At 34.7% G+C, this 20,419-nt stretch overlaps 1 pseudogene; it reads right to left on the bottom strand.

The window, feature by feature from the left end:
• LOC136032477 (cytochrome c oxidase subunit 2-like) overlaps window positions 1-20,419 on the bottom strand; it is a 52,628-nt pseudogene that overhangs the window by 13,307 nt on the left and 18,902 nt on the right.

Here is a 20,419-nt window from a genome sequence, read left to right on the forward strand (position 1 = left end):
TTTAAAGACATTTCAAAATGTTTTTTAAGACATTTTCTGCAAGAAGTTTCAAGACATTTAAAGACGGTTTGTAAGACTGGACTATGAATCTTTCTGGACTATTATGTTTCCAGATATACATTCCATGAAATAACCTATTGTACGCAAGGAGAATCTCCTGTTCTCGCATACTAGAATTATTAAATGAATTATGTGTTTCCTAAGACTGCAATAACGGATATGTTGGGAGGAAAATCGATTACTAGAGTTTGGTTATATCTGAAGTGAACCTGCTTGCCAAGTTATGCTTCAGAATGGTATTATAAGCTCAGACAAAGCGATTCTACATTTCTTAGCGATACGATCCTAGCATTTCGGAGGCTCCTTTTTAAAGAATTTCTATAGATGTTTTTCTTAGAAAATGGTATAAACTTGTTAAAAATGTAGGAGAAGCCTCCTTCTTAGAGAAAGTTTAGAGATGTTTTCTTAGAGAACAATCTAATTTTGCTCAAAATACAGGAAAATGGGGGCACAAGACATGTGACTTAATTCTATATTTTGTTCATTTTATCTTGGTATCCCCCTCACACTCAAAGTTTCAACTTAATAGCATGAACTGCTAAAGCATTGGAACCTGTTGGAAGCATTGGAGCTCTTTAGAACCTGTTTGTGCATAGTGTGTTTCGACTAGGTTCAATGTTGTTTCAATGTTCCCCAAGTTTTTTGCCTTAGTACACACCCAACTGTTCCTAAGATATTGCTTATACGTCCTTTTGACAACCTGGATAAAAACCGCGTGTGGTGATTGAGTTCACCATCCTCTCTCAATATTTTCTGAAAGTATCATCTTCACACAATTAGCCCCAGTTTTAATAATAATCACATTAGTTCTATTAGCACTAATAGCACTAGTAGTAGTGTTAAAAGTAATAGGACTTGTACTAGTAGCAGCAGTAGTATTAACTTTTTGCCTTTTGATCAGTGGAACATCCTCCTCATCAAGTCCTGGAAGTTACAACTTAATACAATTTGCCGTTGCTATGATATTTTCGATATGCCGTTTTGATAACCTGTATATACCCATACTTCCTGAAATTTTCTTCTTAATACTTTGAGCTTGACAAGTATTTAGAATAGAAGTAGTAGTTGTAGCAGTATTAGTAGTAAAAATAGCAACGGCAGTAGTATTAGCAGTAGTGTGCACTTATTTTCTTTTGGTTCCAATTTAATACCCAAATCCATTTTTGAAATTACACCCTTTTTACAATCTGCGTACACACAATTTGTTTCAATTTAGTTCAACTTATTTGTGGAAAAGAGGTTGTGGGGGCTATAGCTGCCGTCCGATCCCTTTTGAGTCTTGAAAAGGTAACGAATACGTTCAGTTTCCTCCTCCAAAGTCTTCTCCAAAGTTTAAATGGCTACCCCTCCCATATAAACCCTATTTACCCCCGTGGAATAACTAATAGCCCTTATGCCAAAGCTCTGGAGGCTTGTGTAAATCCCGGAGGAAACATTATAGATCTTTGAACAAAAGAGGCTTCTCAAAATTTTGAATAGATGCATTTAGGGAAAAGTAGGCGTGGACGGCGTTAGTTGACCTTCGTTCACTTTTAATTCTCATAAGGGGCAGTAGAAATTCCAATTTTGAATCGAATTACCTCCTCTAAAATTTGTACGACCACCCCTTCCAGAAGAATTCTATATGCTAACAATGGGTAACTAGTATTACTTATAACCCTTGCCCTTAGGGCTATGGTGGGTTATATTCCCAAAAAACAGGATTACTAGACCTTTCAGCTATGCTGACTAAAATTCAGCATAGCTCAACTATGCTGAATTGGAAGTATTTAGGAAAATGATGGGCGTGTGGGAGCTGGTTGTCCTCCAATCCTTTTTGACTCTGAAAAGAACACTAGAACTTTCTATTTTCAATTGAATGAGCTCTTTTCGAAGTGTCTCAGACAACATCTTCTATACGAAGTGCCTTGGTGGAAAACATATCAATGCATTGTTCCGACATCGCTGTTACTTTGGCAGCGCCATTGCGCTGCCTATGAGAGTAATTTATGGTCGTTTTGAGTTTGAATTATTATGGGACTCTGTTTTTGCTGATGATAGAATTAATACGGCTCTTTACTTTTCTTTAAAAAACTTCTTTTTTGGACAGTCTTTTTTAATTGATATTCATAAAATGGTCGATAAGCTAACATGATACACAGATGATAGTAAAACGGCCAATCTTATTGATTATGTTATTTTAAATCGAAGACTGACAGGATCAATACAGGATACTAGGGCATAAACCAGTGCTGCTACTGATATTAAAAGTAAAAATCACCTGATAATAAAAGTAAAGATCTAGTGCTTTCTAGAGTTAATCTAAAGCTGAAATTTAGGCCGTTAGGCTGTTGATAGACTCCAGGATGAGAAATTCTCCAGGAACAATTGAATATGAAACTGCAGAGCCTAAAATTTGACAATTTAGAAAATGGATTTAATAATTTTATGAAATTAGTTTGTGAAGTAATAGACGGTGTTTTAAGGAGGAAAGTTAGAAACACAGCTAGAAATATTAGTGAAAAGGTATAAAGCATGGTAGAAAAAAGGAATCGTGTGTACAAAAAGTATTCGAATATGGATCATATGATAATAAGAGGAAAGTAAGGGGAGTGGAGAAGGCATCGAGGCATTAATTAAGAAGGTGTGAAATTGAGGGCATAAATGAAATCAAATAAATAAGTGAACGAGAACGATATTGCTGAAGCTAAAACTGAAAACAAGGTTAGTGGCTGGTTTGTAATTGAGTCAGGAGTTAAATAGTTTTGCCTTCTATCCACATTGACGTGGATTATTTTGGAAGATTTCATCCTAAGGAACACGGAAAAGGCTTTGGGAGACTATGGAATCAAACGAGAAAGTAAAACTCTCCTAGACCTAGATTACACGGTTGATTTAAGCGTCCTGGATAAAAATGTTAGCAAAATGAATGGCTTTAAGAGGCTTAGAGGCTTAGTGGTGCAAGAATAGGTTTGAAAATTTACTCAAGAAGACTACGGCGCATAAACTAGAAATAAATGAAGGTGAAGAGGTGATGTGGGATAACGAGAAGATCAATCAAGTATAACGAGAACTTACCTGGTTAAAATTATTAGTAAATATGGGGGATGCAGTGAAGATTTAAAAAATAGAATATCAAAGGCCCAGAGTGTCTTACGACAATTGGAAAAAGTTTGAAAGAATAGGAAGACGGGTTTAAGAGCCTAGACTAGAATTTCTGAAGCAACAGGAATAACAAGGGTTTAGTAGGGTTGTGAAAACTGGGCACTTCGGAAGTGGGAAGAGGATTTGTAAAGTGTTTTCCAAAGGAGTTGTCTACACATATTTTTTGGATGCCTGTTTGACTGACTGAATATCAAACAACAAGTTGTTCAAAAAATCAAGTTCTCTTCCAGTTTGTGGATCCGTAATGGTAAAAAGGTTGAGATGTGTAGGACGCGTTTTGGGGATGAAGGATGACAAATTGCCAAAGATTGCTGTTTTCGGCCATCCATCTAGAGGGAAACAAAAAGCAGGTCGTCCCCAAACAGGGTGGAAAGAGATTCTGGAAAAGGATTTAAAGAAAAATTGAACTTCTTCAGAGTGGCTAAATACTGAAGCTTTCAGTAGATCGGGAAGGAGGGAGACTATGCTTAGCTTTTTGTGGCATCGGGTGACTTGGTGCTGCAATGAGCTGCTAGTAGTAGTAGTAATACATGGAAAATATAAGATCGTAAGAAAATTACATTGAGCCGTGGTTTTCTCTTTACTAGGTTTACTTTTCCCCATCACCCTTCCTGGCTGAAGGGCCAAGAAACGGAGATCAGCACCGCCGGTAAGGACTGTAAAATCTAATGCCGTATCCTTTACCTTTTTACCTTTTTTTTTAGATAGCACATAGAATAAGTGAGCGTAGGCTTAAGAGTAAAATCAGATAGTGTACTGTGTACATAGACCAAATGCAATAGTATTTTTACTGTGTTATTCGTTATAGTCAACTACTTTAACCCATATCTTCTAAAACTTAAAATTAAGAAATATCAGTTTCAATATTTTTGCAAAATAATTTTTTAACAAAACAACAGAAATATTTATGTTATGACCATTCATTTTTTTTATACGATACCTTTCTCACCTTTTTAAGATTTTATGTAATTTCCATCTTTATAACTTTATAAGTCAAAACAAGAGAATAAGCCAAAATGTCACTTGATTTCAAATTTTATTTCCATTGTCAATTTTTATGCTTCAAAAGCTTTTTACCAAGAAAAAGACAAAAGGTTGAAATAGTGAGCCTATTTAGATATTCGATACTCTAAGTTTAATATGGCAAGAATCTATGATACAATCTTCTAATATCCCATCCAATCATTTCAAGAATTCTTTACTGGCGTTCGCCCTACTGACGCCGCTTAATAAACCCCCTTTCTGTCAATGATGGTACCGCGGTCTGACACGCGTAGGATTACCCTGTCCTTCCTTACCCAGAATGAGTAGAAACAAAATCAGATCACAAATTTGGGTGATTTATTAGGCTAATTGGTGCTTTATTAGCTGACCGTTTGGAACATCTAGGATCATTCCAATGAAAATGCAGCCGATAGCTGCGTGATGCCAATCATTACAATTCAGTTAGTGGGATGCCTTTTAATCTACTTGTGAAGAAATCCTGAATGATTAATGATCTACCATAGCAGGTTTTGATAGGAAAATCAAGCCGGAACCTATAACATTGCTTATTGTCAATCATATTTTACTTTTGTGCCTCTTAGATCTGAAATAAGTGAACTTAAGAAAAGCATAAATAAGTGAACTTAAGAAAAGCATAAACCATTGAACTTCAAAAGAAACCTTGTTTGGGTTCTGAAAAATCTCCAATGACCTTCAAGTTTTATTTTGCTTGATTTTTCTGTTTTATTGTTTTCAATAGTATAGTTTCCTTTACTTTTGGCTTTTTCGGTGAGCCGTTTCAGTAAATTTCAGTATTCCAATGAAATGCGTTTCAGTGTTAACTGTGTTAATTATTTTTGTGAAGAAAGAAATTTCAGTGACTTTTATTTTTTCCCTGAATAAACCCCTAAAGAACAGAGATGCGGAATTGGGAGACTGTATGACTGGGTCAAATCAGCGACTGTTTAGCATTTAAGAAAAAGTCCAAGAAAATTATTTGTTATCATAATTTTTCAGAACAACTTCAATTCAACTAAAATGTATTGCACCCATTTGCGTTGCGCTTTGGTTTTGTAAGGAAAAAAAAAAAGAAAGAAAGGCTGGAGATTTTGAAGAAAATTTCAATGACAGGGCCTGATAGTCGGGAGAAGGGGAATCTTCCAAAATAAGTTTTGTTCAAGAGGAGAGATCACCGTCAGAGTTTTGTTCTTAGGGGGAGGGGTTTGGGTTCTTTACCTGCATTTTAAAACCAATATGCGCGTTGAAACTTTTTTTTTTGTTTTTTTTACGAGAAATATTCGTTTTGCCAACATATTTACAACGAATTTACGAGTAAAAGAATTGTTTTATTTTGAGAGGATCAGGGAGAAATTCAAACTCGGTAGCTCTCTTTGGATACGGTCTTGGACAACGATAACCCAGCTCATGATGTTTGCGGTTCTGTTGTTCTGCGATATGACAACTATCTAATTATTGCGGAATTTAAATGGTGTTAAATATAAAATATAGTTCAATAAAAAAATTAAAATAATTAGAATGTTCTTAAAATTCCTGGTTCCACATTTCTGAACATTTTTAAACATTAGTCATAGGCAATCCTCAACTACTCATAATGGAAAGACTAGGCCTACGTAGAGTTCTTTTTAAGAATCCATAAGGGCAATGCTCATAACACTTCAGTGGTGGATTCAGGGGGCCGAAGGAGCCCTATCCCCCAAGAATTTTTCCGGCACAATCGTTCCTTGTTTTTTCTCTTTTCCTCTCGTTTTGTAAATCACATTCCCCCGTCCCCACAAGTTCTTGCTCTAGATCTGTCCCAGTAACGTTTTGCCTGCTTATAAATGTAATAAACAGTCATTTACTTAAATAGTTAAACAGAAGCTAACTACTAGTACACTATCGTAGTGTTTGGCATATTTCTAGCTATAATGGGTTCCCAATTTTATGATAACTCAAATTATATCTATATTAGATTACAAATTATCATAAAAAATAGTAAATATCATTGGTTCAAATTATAATTTGAATAACAGTTCACTATCTAAGAAACAGAAGGCTGAAGCAAAGGCTGATACTGTTAAAAACGAGCACCTACAGAGAGGTAGGGGGATTTTCATGATCTAGAACCCCCCCTCTCCCCAACCCAGAATAAATACAGTTCATAAGTACCTTCCTGAAAAGAATAGTTTTTTTTGTATCTTCGCATTTATGACTTAAGCTTTTAAACTGAATTAGGATGTGAAACTACAACTCCCTACCCCTCCAGCCCCATTGTTTGTACATGAAATGTACTAGAAGTTTTTTTTAATTAAAGTGCTTTGCAATCTTTTCAAATTAGTAGTTGTGGTACATTTTTATAATTTAGTTTAGCATGCTAAATCCAAAAATTTAATGTATTTTTCTAGCACCACGATCTTTGTGTGATTAAATAAAAAAAACAAGTTTTTTTAACTGAAAGTAAGGAGCGACATTAAAACTTAAAACGCACAGAAATTACTTCGTATATGAAAGAGGCTGCTTCCTCATCAACGCCCTGCTCTTTACGCTAAAGTTTGACTCTTTCTCTCAATTCTTCTTTTTAAAACAGTAAAAAACTTTAGCGTAAAGAGCGGGGCGTTGATGAGGAAGCAGCCTCTTTCATATACGAAGTAATTTCTGTGCGTTTTAAGTTTTAATGTCGCTCCTTACTTTCAGTTAAAAAAACTTGTTTTTTTTTATTTAATTTCTGAACGTTTTTGAATCAATGCATGTTTTGATTTTGGCTCTCCGCAAAGGAATAATCAAAACGAAATTTGCATATTTTTTTTTTGGCTTAATGGCTTTCTCATAATTTTGATCGAATGATTTTGAGAAGAAAAGAGCGGGGGACGAAAACTAGTTGCCCCCCGATTTTTTGGTTAATCAAAAAGGCAACTAGAACTTTTAATTTTTTACGAATCTTTTTATTGGTAAAAGATTTACGTAACTTATAAATTAGCTTACGTAAAGAACTTTTGTATTCTCATGTTTTTATTACATATATGAGGGGATTCGCCCCATCGTCAGTACCTCGCTCTTTACACTAAAGCTTAAATTTTATCCCAATTCATTAAGAATGACCCCCTGAATCACAAAAGCCGTAGAATAAGTAGTTGAAATTACTGAAAATACTTTAGCGTAAAGAGCGAGGTATTAGAAGGAGGTGAGCCCCTCATATGGTTAATAATTTCTGTTTGTTTTAAGTTTTATTGCTGTTCCTTACTTCCAGGTGAAAAAGCTTTTTCACTTTTATTTTTTAATTGTTTTTTTTTAAAATAATGCTAGTAGCCTATATCCTGCTCTCCCTTCATGGAAATTTTCTTCTCCAATTACAAATTCTCCAAGGAAAGTTCCCCCAGCATATCCCCCTCTTCTCAACCCCTCCCCCAAACCAAAAAAATCCTCCTGAAAACGCCTGTATACTTCCCAATAACCATTACTATATGTAAGCACAGGTCAAAGTTTGTAACTTGTTGCCCCTCCCACAGGGACTGTGGGGGAGTAAGTCGTCCCCAAAGACATATTTATAAGGTTTTTCGACTACGCTGAATAAAATGGCTATCTCAGAATGTTGATCCATTGACTTTGGGAAAATAATTAGCGTGGGAGGGGGCCTAGGTGCCCTCCAATTTTTTTGGTCACTTAAAAAGGGCACTAGAACTTTTCATTTCCGTTAGAATGAGCCCTCTTGCAACATTCTAGGACAACTGGGTCGATACGATCATCCCTCGGAAAAAGAAAAAAAAACAAAAAAACAAAAAAACAAATAAACACGCATCAGTGATCTGCCTTCTGGCAAAAAATGCAAAATTCCACATTTTTGTAGATAGGAGCTCGAAACTTCTACAGTAGGGTTCTCTGATACGCTGAATCTGATGGTGTGATTTTTGTTAAGATTCTATGACTTTTAGGGGGCGTTTCCCTCTATTTTCTAAAATAACGCAAATTTTCTCAGGCTCGTAACTTTTGATGGGTAAGACTAAACTTGATGAAACTTATATATTTAAAACCAGCATTAAAATGCGATTCTTTTGATGTACCTATTGGTATCAAAATTCCATTTTTTAGAGTTTTGGTTACTATTGAGCCGGGTCGCTCCTTACTACAGTTCGTTACCACGAACTGTTTGATGATTTTTTGAAGCTCTTTGTTGAATCCCTGCGTAAAATAGTTATTGCTTAGGAACTCAAAGTGGTAGAGGAATTTCAATGGAAAACCTACCTAAACAATTGAGTTTCACTCTGAAAAATATCGAGATTGTCCGAGTTTCATAGTGAATTAAAATTCTATTTAGCAAAAACTAAGAGTGATGGAATTCCATTCAAACCATCCATTTTAGATCTCTAGCCAAAAATTTACGCAATTCCTTTAAATAATCTAATTTAATGGTCATCAGCTCAAAAGTCGTGAACTGAACATAAAATTTCAATATAGAGAATGAAAACTGTGGGCCTCAAATGTGTCATATAAATAAAACTCCTTGGGGTCCACTATTCCTGTATAAATTTTAATGGTAAATAGTGAAGTAAATGTGTGATACAAAGAATAAATCAGCCAATAATTTTGAAGTAACATCTTATTATCACAAAGTTGTGGGGAAAAAATAGAGCTATATATTCAACATTTATATATTCTTCAAGAGTTTTCAGTATCTCATAATATTGCCTCCGCGAGAAAACGGTCATGCAATGTTTTTCTCTCTTCAGATTAAAAGTTATCTTAAGAAAAGGGAAAAAAGTAGAGAACCATAGCGGTCCTGCGCTAGGTCCTATGTGGATTTGAAATACTTTAACACTCCTCATATTTTTGTATGACAACATCTATTTAGTTATCGAAAGCAACAAAGGTCAAGTTTTACATACTCTAGCCGCCTATTAACTTAATTACAAATAACCAGAAAAGAAAACAAGCACCAATTTAGTGGCATCGACGATTAGTGTAATTTCTAATCTTATTTTATTGTTTTTGCTTTGAGCAAAAACGACGGTAAAATATGAAATGTAAACTTTGTGCGATAAATTGATCCAATTTTGAGTATACTCAAAGCCCTTTGATTGTGATTCTTGATTAGCTTGCGTGAAGACCACCTATATCCCGGAACAGGAGCGGCAAATAATACAACCAATAACCATAAATAACCATCTTCAATGTTCCGTAACAATAAGCGGTCATGAGGCATGATAGCCTAGCTTTAATAATAGTTTTCTCAAAGAAAAATTTGATATAGGTCCCTAAAACTTTACAAATATAATAATCTCACACTGACCATCAATTGCCTCTGGGTGTATTTGATAGTTTCATTTGAAAAGAAGACAATTAGCAACTATTGAAGATGGGTTTGGTGATTTCAAGTACCAAGAACAGTGGAAATGAAATCTGGTTTTTTGATTTGTTTTATCACTTACACAATCATAAAACAAGTAAAAATCGGAACAAAGAAAAAACAACCTCCATACACAGCAGGGGGAGTAATTTTTAGTGGACATCAACATCAAAAAGGGAAGGTAGGGAGAAAACCAGCGAAATATGAACTAACACAGGTTTGAATGCTTACGGATGAAACTGTTGTCAGATTTAACAAAAAGTAACCTCCAAATACAGCCTGGGGAGTCACTTCTAGTGGGTTTCAAAATCAAAAAGGGAACGTAGGAAGAAAACCAGCAAAATATAAACTAAATAAGGTTTGAATGCTTACGGATGAAACCATTGTCAAATTTAACGAGTTAGTTCTACTTACTTATTTTTACGGTTCAGCGTGGCCGGTAAAATAAAATATGATAGGCCTACTGTCCTAAAAACTTTGTAGTTTTGAAACAACCTATAGAAAAAGTCTTTGAAATTCACATTCTTTAGATGCGATTAAACAAAAAAAAAAGTTTTTTCAAATGAAAGTAAGGAGCGACATTGAAACTTAAAACGAACAGAAATTACTCCGTATATGAAAAGGGCTTTTTCTCCTCAACGCCCCGCTCTTTACGCTAAAGTTTGACTCTTTCTCTTAACTCTGTTTTTAAAACAGTAAGAAACTGTAATGACGTAACTATTGGTATCAAAATTCCATTTTTTAGTGTTTCGGTTACTATTGAGCCGGGTCGCTCCTTACTGCAGTTCGTTACCACGAACTGTTTGAACAGACTTAAAATGAGTCTATGGAGAGCAAAAAAAATGCTTATTTTTGGTATTTTTCGGAAACAGTATTTTGCTGGGTAAGGTGTAGCACCATAGTGGTGTAATTTTCTTATTGTTGCTTCATATAATAGTTGCTGAATGCAACTGAAACAGGTATTCCTCTAGACCTATTGTGGTTGCTATGAAATCATTAAAAAAAAAAATTAAATTGCTTTACAAAATCTTTAAAGCCACTACTTTGTTCGCAACATCTTGCATTAATAATAATTAATTATAAAAAATTTCAACAAAAGAAGTTTTCAAAGAAAAGTGAAGAGCTAAAATAAACTAAAGACCATCAGAAATAAAGTCAAATAACATTTCAAGGTGAAATGACCATAAATCATTATCAATAAATAAATGAAACCCAAAACGAATAGTTAGAAGAAAGAAGTGAAAATAAACAATGAAGTTAAACTTATGAGCAGACAATACCACAAAGAAGAGTAGGGCCAAAGCCCTCTGTTCCTTGTCAGGACAAGAACGCGTCAAGACAAAAGTTCAACGTGCCCGAAGTTCAATAATGGCACCAGCACAAGAAAGGGGAGCCTTAGACCTAATTCCTTTCCAAAATATTTATAATTACCTAGTTCTTTCAGTACTTGTGCTTATTTTGCATATGACTCATTTTAACAGCTTTTAACAGCTTAACAATTTTAACAGCAGAAGATATTCCAAAAAAGTCATAAACCTTTTCCTTTATTTTTATTGCAAGAACTTTTTAGTTGAAGTTTCTAAATTGAAGCTCATTTAGTTCTTCTTTGTATTTCTGTTTATATCATAAATAAGTTTCCAAAATATTCATATAAGAAAATCATAAGAAATAAAACAGAAAAAAATGAAACAAAATAGTGGACAATTTTAAAAACAGAAGAGATCCCAAAACATCAAAAACTTCTTTCTTTATTTCCATTAAAAGAAGTTTTTAATTGAAGTTTTTAATTGAAGCACAATTATTTTTTATTAACTTTACACATGAAGTTCCAAAATAATAATATAAGAAAAACATTAATAATAAAAGAATCAACAATAATAGTCATTTGAAACTTGAATAAACGGAGTAATTTTGTTTCTATATATTGTCGTTTTCGGCATTCTATCATCAAAACAGATGATACCTTCATGGATATTTGTTGGACATATATTCATAGAGATTCTTAGACATATAGCTTTATAGATTGTCTCATACATAAATATGAGTAGTTTCTTCTCAGAACCATACTGCAGGTTAATCAAATTGTCAATGCATCTGTAAATGTTTTATACATTTTGAAGTAATAGGGCAGTATCTGAACAATTAAAATTGATCCTCTTCCTTTAACATTTTTTCTCTTCACCCTCTTCATACTATTTTTATTTTCAACTATTCTTTTCATAGCATCGAGAACAAACGGAAAAAAAATCCGTGTCTAAAGCGAAATTTCAGGATCCCTATCGCTTCAATTTTGAAAAATACCATTTTGTGCTTTTATCATTCTTTTCGTTTCATTGAAAAATGAAAAAAATCGCTCTCTAGATTCTGAAAAATATACTTCTGCCCCCTTCCCCTTACATTTTGATGAATTGACGCCATTTTTCGGTGTTTAAGTTTTGGATGGGCTGAGTGTCTATGAAACCTAAAAACAAAGTAAAAACATAATCCCAGCTGTCCCCCTCTCTTTACGCTAAAGTTCTAAAGGAAATTAAAAGTGCTTCTATTCTAATACAATGGCCTTTGTGTTTAAACAGTCATTCTTTGAGCATTAGGATCAAACTTTTACGTAAAGAATGAGGAGTTGTGGTGGGGGCAGATGCCCATATTATACGAGATAAAATTATGATCGTTTTACCCCTGTTCAGTGGATTTTTTTTCTTGCTTTTGAAATCATGCAATTTTCATATGTTAATAGCTTAAAACATGCAACATTAAAATTTATACAATTTACCTATTTATATTCAGCTCGAATAGTAGATTTTGTTGTTGTATATGGTGTAATCGAAACTTTTTTTTTGAGTTTCGGTTTCCATTGACAAGGGATATTTTATACAGTTTGTTACCACAAACTGTTTGATCCAAGGCGCTCTTAAATGTCAAGCAGGACTACAATCCCTTCTTCACAGGCCAGTTCAGATGTTCCTCAATCAGATGTCCGTTCACAGGACTGTTCAGATGTTCCTCAGTCGAGTTGAATTAGGACAATTATTGGATTACTGTTAAGAAGACTAAGCTGCTCAAGTAAGTTGTAGGAGAGGGTTAGGGTGTGGGTCTAGGTAGTGAGAAAATATATTAAGTGGACAGCTTTACTCGACTGGATAGTATTATGTTGGCAATTTAGTAAAGAGCGAACTACTAGCTGGAAAGTTAAAACAACAGTGACAAAAAAAAACCTTATAGTGAGAAAGAATTTAATTTGAAGCCAATTTTGGAATGGGAACTATTATTTTGGTTAATCTTAATTTTAAAAACTTACTATTAAAACAAGTCAATGGTAATTTTAGAAAAGAGCCCTGAACATTTAGAAAATGGTGCCAAATTTAGGTGAAGAGTGCACCATTCGAAAAACTTGACGTTTTACAAGAGGATTGTAGTCGAAAACCTTGAGCAGCAGGACAAATCCCTTATTCGCATAGAAAGGACTGATGCCTGTCCTTTTTTTACTTTGCCACTAGTGAGACACGAGAGCATCATAGAAAGATGTTTAAGGGTTCATTTCCAAGTTAATTTTTATTTACGTGCTTTTTATTAATTCTTTTTGATACCACTATCAGAAAGTGCAATATTACAGGAAAAAAATTTTTTGGCGCTATTTCTAAAGGAGAAAGGTTGCAAAGCGACAAAGGGGTACCGTCTTAATCTATATTGTCGAAAACCCTAAAGTTGATGTTTGCAGTCTCCGAGCCCCCCTAGTGAATTACTTAAATTGTCGACTGTCTATCAAAATTTGCCGGTTATTGGAACATCCTAGTGAGCGGTTTAATGCATCATTTAAACATTTTTTATCATACTCGTACCTGCAAGTTTTCTTAAGTTTGTTTTGACTTCATCATCTAAAAACAACATGTGCCGCCAAAAATGATTTTTCTGATGCCATCTCTGGAGTTTAGAGGCTGGGAAGCATAAAAGAAATACCATTTTAATCTCTGAAGCTCGACTTATTCCCACGGATATTTCACTTTCCCCTAAAAGTTCCACCCTGAAAATTATCGCTTTGAGAGTTCCACCCGGAAAAGCCCCCCTCTCATTTAAAATACCCTCACGAAACCCCCTCTCCAAAAGTTCCTCCCGGAAAATTTCCCCAAATTTAAATGGGGAAGCCGAATGACAAAAAAAGAGAACGAAGAAAATTTTATAATAGTAAAGCAGCCTTTATGAAGGAGGGCAATGGGTAATTTGTAAGGCGGGGGAGGGGATGCTACAGACTTAAAAGAACGTTTTTCGATGTCAATACTGTTTAAATCTCCATTAACCTTCAGAAAAATACGGGAAGAGGTACGACGGGGGGGGGTGTGGGAATCAATCCCTCATCTCCCCTCATGTAGATTAAGCCTGAAAAATAGAAAAAATTACTGTTTCTGGACACAAAAAATTAAATTCATTCTAAATTTTTTTTTCTTGAAACCCTGGAAACATTTGAACAGTTTTCTTAGTCTTGTGCGTTATTTTCAAAAAATTAAATTAAAATAAACACAATTTGAAGGGAATAGGATCATATTTTTACTACAGAGTAGAACTATTTTTTTATATGAAGGTTGTACTAAACAGCTCAAGTATAAAAAACATGCATAGAGGTAGACCAAAAAAATGAAAATTTAGAATTGTTATAAATGATGATTCATTCGAACAAGAGAATTTTTTGTTCAACCACTTAAACCATCAAAATGGGACAGTTTTACGTAAACGTAAAACCTGGACCATCAGAAGAGACAAGACCAATCCTTTCAGCTTTGAGCCAAAAACATTGAAAAAATGTCTCAAGTGATGAAAAATTCAAAATAAAGAACAAAGAAATATGCGGTTAGAAGACTTGCGACAACGAGGATTACAACGAATCAAAAAGAAAATGAAGAACAAAGAAATAGACTTACGACATTGAGGATTACAAAGACTCAAAAACGAAAGTGGAGAACAAAGAAATATGCAGTTAGAAATAAAGTGACATTGGAAATCCCAACGAGTCAAAAACAAAAGTGAAGAACAAAGAAATGTGTGATTAGAAGACAAGTGACAGTGAGAATCAGAATGGATCAAAAACGAAATTGAAGAAAAAGAAACATGCAGTAGGAAGACAAGCGATAGGTAGAATCAGAACGAGATAAAAAAGAACGTGAAGAACAAATAAATATTAGGTTAGAAGAACAATCTTGTCAGTATCTTTGACAAGCTCTGACAAAAAAAAAACAGCAGAAACCTACAAAGATGTCGTAAACTGCACAAGTCTTAATGAGCCTGCCACTGATATAATATAGTCTATACTTTAATATATAAAGCCTGCCACTTGGCAAGTGCCGGGTCCTGGTTGGGAAGCCACTAGGTTCCCGGTTCTATCTATCTATCTGTCTACTCTCTTTAAACGAGTAATAATTGTGTGCATTTATTTGTGCATTCTTTTTTTTGAAAATTGGAACCTTGGGATTTTCTGGCCTGATAAAAACGGCCAACATTGGTCAGAAATACTGAGAAAATTCGTTTAGAGCTTTAGTTTTGGGAAAATGATTCGTATGAATGACGTCATATCTATCAGCATTTTTCAAGAGAAAAAATTGCATTACTCCCCCCCCCCCAGGAGTGATTGTATCGTTTTTAGTATCTATGACGCATGTAAAATTATACAAGGGAGATGGCTAAGCATAAAATACTAAGTGTAATGAGTCTATTTACAAAAGACTTTTTCAAAATGCATAGAGGACAAAAACATAGAACTAACTAGACCCGACAAATGTAAATTTACAATGGGTGAAAATGAACAACCTAGACCATCAAATATGACAAGACCATTCCAAGCAGCTGAGGTAAAGGATATTGAAAAAAAGTCCTAAAGTAATGACAAAAGAAATTGAAGAACACAGAAGTTTATGGTTTAAATACTTGCGACAATGACAATTGCAACGAATCAAGAACGGAAGTGAAGAGCAAAGAAATGTGTCGCTAGAAGGTCAAAAACAAAAGTGAAGAACAAAGAATTATGTGGTTACAGGACAAGTGACAAAGAAGATCCGAACGAACGAAAAATGAAAGTGAAGAACAAAGAAATGTCTGGTTAGAAGATATGTAGCAAGGGAAATCCTAACGAGTAAAAGACAAAAAGGACAACAAAAGAAATATTTGGTAAGAAGATAAGCAGTAGTGAGAGTTATAAAATGTCGAAAGCGAAATTAAAGAACAAAGAGATACGCACTTACAAGACATGTGACAACGAGGATCAGAACGAATCAAAAATGAAAGAGATAAACTTATGATAATGCGTAATTAGAGAATCAAACATGTACTATCCTGCCACGAAAGTGAAGAACAAAGAGATATACGATTATAAGACATGCGACAACAAGGATCGGAACGAATAAAAAACGAAACTGAAGAACAGTAAAATGTGCAGTTAGACCAGAACTTGTAAAACATGAAAGTGCATAATTGTACTGTTAGAAGACAAGCGACAGCGAGAATCAGGATGTCCAAAAAATGAAAGTGAAGAACAAACAATTTTGCAGTTAGAAGACACGTGAAAGGGAGTATCAGAAAGTAAGAAAATCGAAGGGAAGAAAAATAGTCGTGCGGTTGGAAGACACCCGATGAAGCTATAGAAAAACGCTTTGTACATCCTTTAGATTATGGGATATCTTATAAGCTAGGAGACTGGCGGCTTCACCACCAGTCCACAACAGGGTGACGTGACAGACTTATATATATTGATTCTTATTGTCGCTTGTCTTCTAACCACAGACAATGTGAACTTCTTCTTGATACCATTACGTCACTATAGGCTTGATACAACCGCATTGGGAAAAATATAAATTTTTCCTTAAAGTTGTCATTAAAAGTTCAGGTCATTCTTGTGGCCAAAAATGTCAATATGCCAGTTTTAAGAAAAAAAAAACATGTAAGCGATTTTGACGAAACTCTATAAACACACATATACACAGTTATTGCTCGTTTGATTAATTTAAAAGAAGGAATATAATCCTTACAATAAAATGAATTTGTTGTCAGCTGTCAACGCTTCTTACCACGCAGCATTATATGTTCGTCTTTCATTTTGGGGTGGTAGCAGAACTTTTAAGCTATGTTGTCTTGAAAAAGTAGAGAATGCCACATACGACACACCATGACTCATAACAAGAGTACGGAGGTCAACGCGAAAAAAAATCGAAAGTTTGGCCTTGTGACTTGTGTATTGTCATGGTAAATGCAGGTCAAAATGGAAATTGATGTCGTTGAACAGTACATCTAAGTACCCTAACTTAACCAACAAATATTGCAGGGACAGCTTCAGACAGCTTGCAGAGAAAGGTTTTTGGCATGTTCAGGTCGAAAAGCAATACGATACATTGCTAACTCCAACCATGTTAGATGTGAACGACTTACATACGGTGTTTGAAGTGGCATATCCACTGTCCATCATGACGTTCTAGCTGGATAAAACAATGGGTAGGTAAAGTGCTCCACATGATGGTCAATAGTTTTAAAATTGGCAATATTTTTGCCATGTTGTCTTACAATCGTTTCGTTTGACGGAAAACTTTGGTCAGTATAAATAGTAAGTACAGCGTATATTTTATCACATGCACGAGGGTTGAACCGTCTATAATTGACACCATCTGGCACAGTGAAAATGAGCTTTACGTTTGGAGCCTGTTGTCTCAGTGAACTAGCACGCTGATTTTAAATCATCCTCCACTACTTGTATTTCATGAAATGTTTGGCATAGATGTTTGTGTCTCGTAATATTTCTACCAAGAGATCCATTAGGTTACAAGAAATCCCATAATGTAAAAGATGTGTGAGGCGATCTTCGAGAGCTTCATTGGGACATAGCAGATACGTTTGGATATATGAAGGTAGGAAAAATCACCTTCAATTGTTTGCCACTAAATTAATTTTGTGACAAATCTGTCTTGCTACTTTAAAGTTAAAAACATTATGACTATTGATGGTTTGACGATCGCTTACGTTGAATGAAGCTGAAGCCTAAGATGAATTCAAGTTTTGGATTCGTTAGTGGAACTCTTTAGGGAGCAAGTGATGTCCTAAAGTAAGCCAAAGCGGTTCATTTGGAAATTGTGGGAGTGACAATGCAATTTGACCAAGCAATTCGGAATCTGCAAATGAATCACCTTTGTTTGGTTCTCTCGAGAAAATAGAGGCATCTTTCTAGGTTTGCCCTGGGTTTTGTGCCAGAGCTTTTTGGCGTCGAAGATTGTGATGACGTTGTTCTTCTAACCTAAAATTTCTTGTTTCTTCACTCTCATTTTACTCTCATTTCTCATTTAAAGTGCCGAAACCCTATAGGCAAGTGTATTCTCCTGATGAGCCCTTGTGTTGGGTTGTTGCCTCTGAATTATTTGTCTTTACTGTTTGGTAAATGACGACTTATACTTATTGACGACATGACTGCCTGTCCATGGTTTATTCTTTGTGGTTGATTGTGTATGGCTATGCTGTTTGACCTATTTGATTGTATGGATGAGTAGGGTTAAGGCCTCATTCAAGTGCTGGTCTATATTAATCACTAATTTAGGAAAACGGTCTTCCTTTTATCCTTCTGTCTCCCTTTTTTTTTAATGTGTTTGTGCTGTTGCATTGGTGATTTCTCTTTATATATATATAATATATATATAAAGCTAGTTTAAAGACTCCTGTCTTAAAAAACGGTAAAAACTACAATTTTTCAAAAGCCTCTCCCCCCATCAAAAAAATCAGTAGCCCATCTCCTGAAATTTTTGCGATATGCACATATACTTCCTTTGAAAATAATTGGGACTAAAGTTGCTACTGGGTTTCTTAATTTTTAAAGGCTAGTATTTTTTGTCCACTAATGTAAAGAAAAGGGAAACAATAAACTGAAAAACTTGCACACACTAGTCTAAATGCTTTGATACTAAATACTTTAGTCAACCTTACCGTCGTTCTTGACAACTTGATTGCTAAGTGAAAATAAGCCCTTCTATATAAAGGCTTAGAAAAAAATTCAAAAATCGAATCGCTGTAACACAGATTAAATTTTGTTCTGCCTTGTATATTCCTTATTTTTGATTAGAATCTCAAACTAAGAAAATCATTATACTACTTTTATTGCATGACAATTTTCTCTCCGCTTTACTTGTTTTAATTCATTTTTTTTTCTTAAGCATCACACGTTTTTATGGCATGATGCTCAGCATATAATCATAACACCTCCATTGGTCTACTTTCCTTACTTTTATCGCATTTTTCATTCAGTCCATGACAGTAATTATTGAAACACCTGCAATTTTCTGATTCTATCAAAGGTAGTTTAGCCCATAAAAATAAAATTGTGTTTTGTTTCAACATTGCCTGCGATAAAAGTGTTCGTTTCGAAGCGAAAATTGTTAGCTTTTAGTAGTTCCTGCTGCAAAATCGACCCACGCGACCGGAGGGGTTATGATACTGCTGAAACGATTAAGTACTCGTAATATGTCAGTAATGATCCCATCAAGAAGTAACAGCTGTTATAGTCATCATTTTGGGCTTGTTTGGAACTACCATCGACAAACTTTGTTTTATTTTCTGCTGCCACCCTTGTAATAAATCAAACAGTTCGGGGTAATAAACTGTAAGTAAGGAGCAAATCGGTCGAATAATAACTGAAATATTAAAAAAAGGAATTTTAAGAACTTATTGATACATCAATTTATTCTGATTCCAAATATATCAAATTCATTATGTTTAATTTTACCCATCAAAGACTACGAGCCTGAGGAAATTTGCCTGATTTTCCAAACAGGAGGAAAACCTCCCCCAAAAAGTCAATTGATCTTAAAATACCACATCATCAGGGTTAGCATATCTGAGAATCCTACTGTAGATGTTTAAAGTTCCTATCTACAAAAATGTTTTTTTTTTTTTTTTTTTTTTAACCAGAACGAAGATCATGGACGCGTGTTTATTTAATTTTTTTCCGAGGGCTGATCGTGTCAATCCAACAGTCTTAGGAGGTCGAGAGAGGGCTCATTCAAATGCCATCAAAAATTTAATGCTCTTTTTAAGTGACAAAAAGATTGGAGGGCAACTTGCCTCCTCCCCCTGGTTCGGAAAAACGGTCAGGAATTAAATATAAAAAAAATAAGTTTTTTGGCTGAAAGTAAGGAACAACATTAAAACTTAAAAAGAACATAAATGATTCCATATATAAGGGGATTACCCCTTCCTCAATCCTCGCTCTTCGCACTAAAGTTTGGCCCAGTTCTTTAAGAAAGACTGCTCAAACACAAGGGTCGCTGAATTTAAGTAAAAATATTTTTATAGAAATTTGAGACTGGCGTAAAGAGCGAGGGTTGTGGAAGGGGCAGCCCCCGTCATGTATGGAGTAATTTATGTTCTTTTTAAGTTTTAATGCTGCTCCTTACTTTCAGTTGAAAAAGCTTGTTTTTTGATTTAATCAAAAGGGAGAGTTGACTAGGAATCTTTTTTTTTAGCAGCCTTTACGGTAGCATCACGAAGCGGCTTTCACATTAAACACCTAATTTGCTATATTTATTGATTTCCAATCCGTCATACAATACAAAAAAGTGTAGAGACGGAGTACACACAGAAAACAACAAAAAAGGGAATAAGAGAAAAAAGAGACTAGGTGGTTAAGATACATTGTGTTACATGTAATTTTTCATACCAGGCCAACATAGAAACCAGTAAAATCCAAAAATCGCTCATCTAAACTCATCATAAGCAAAATCTTCAAAAATTAAAAATGTGGGATAGACACGGAGATTCAAGCTTCCATTAAGCATGAGAGGATTTCTAGGAAAAGCTTAGTAATTTATTTTAGAAATTAGTTAAGTGCCCATCCCGAAATTCCATTTTATTGATTTTTCCGTAACGTAACAAAAGCTT

The sequence above is a fragment of the Artemia franciscana genome, chromosome 10, assembly GCF_032884065.1.
Source record: "Artemia franciscana chromosome 10, ASM3288406v1, whole genome shotgun sequence".
Lineage (NCBI taxonomy): Eukaryota > Metazoa > Arthropoda > Branchiopoda > Anostraca > Artemiidae > Artemia > Artemia franciscana.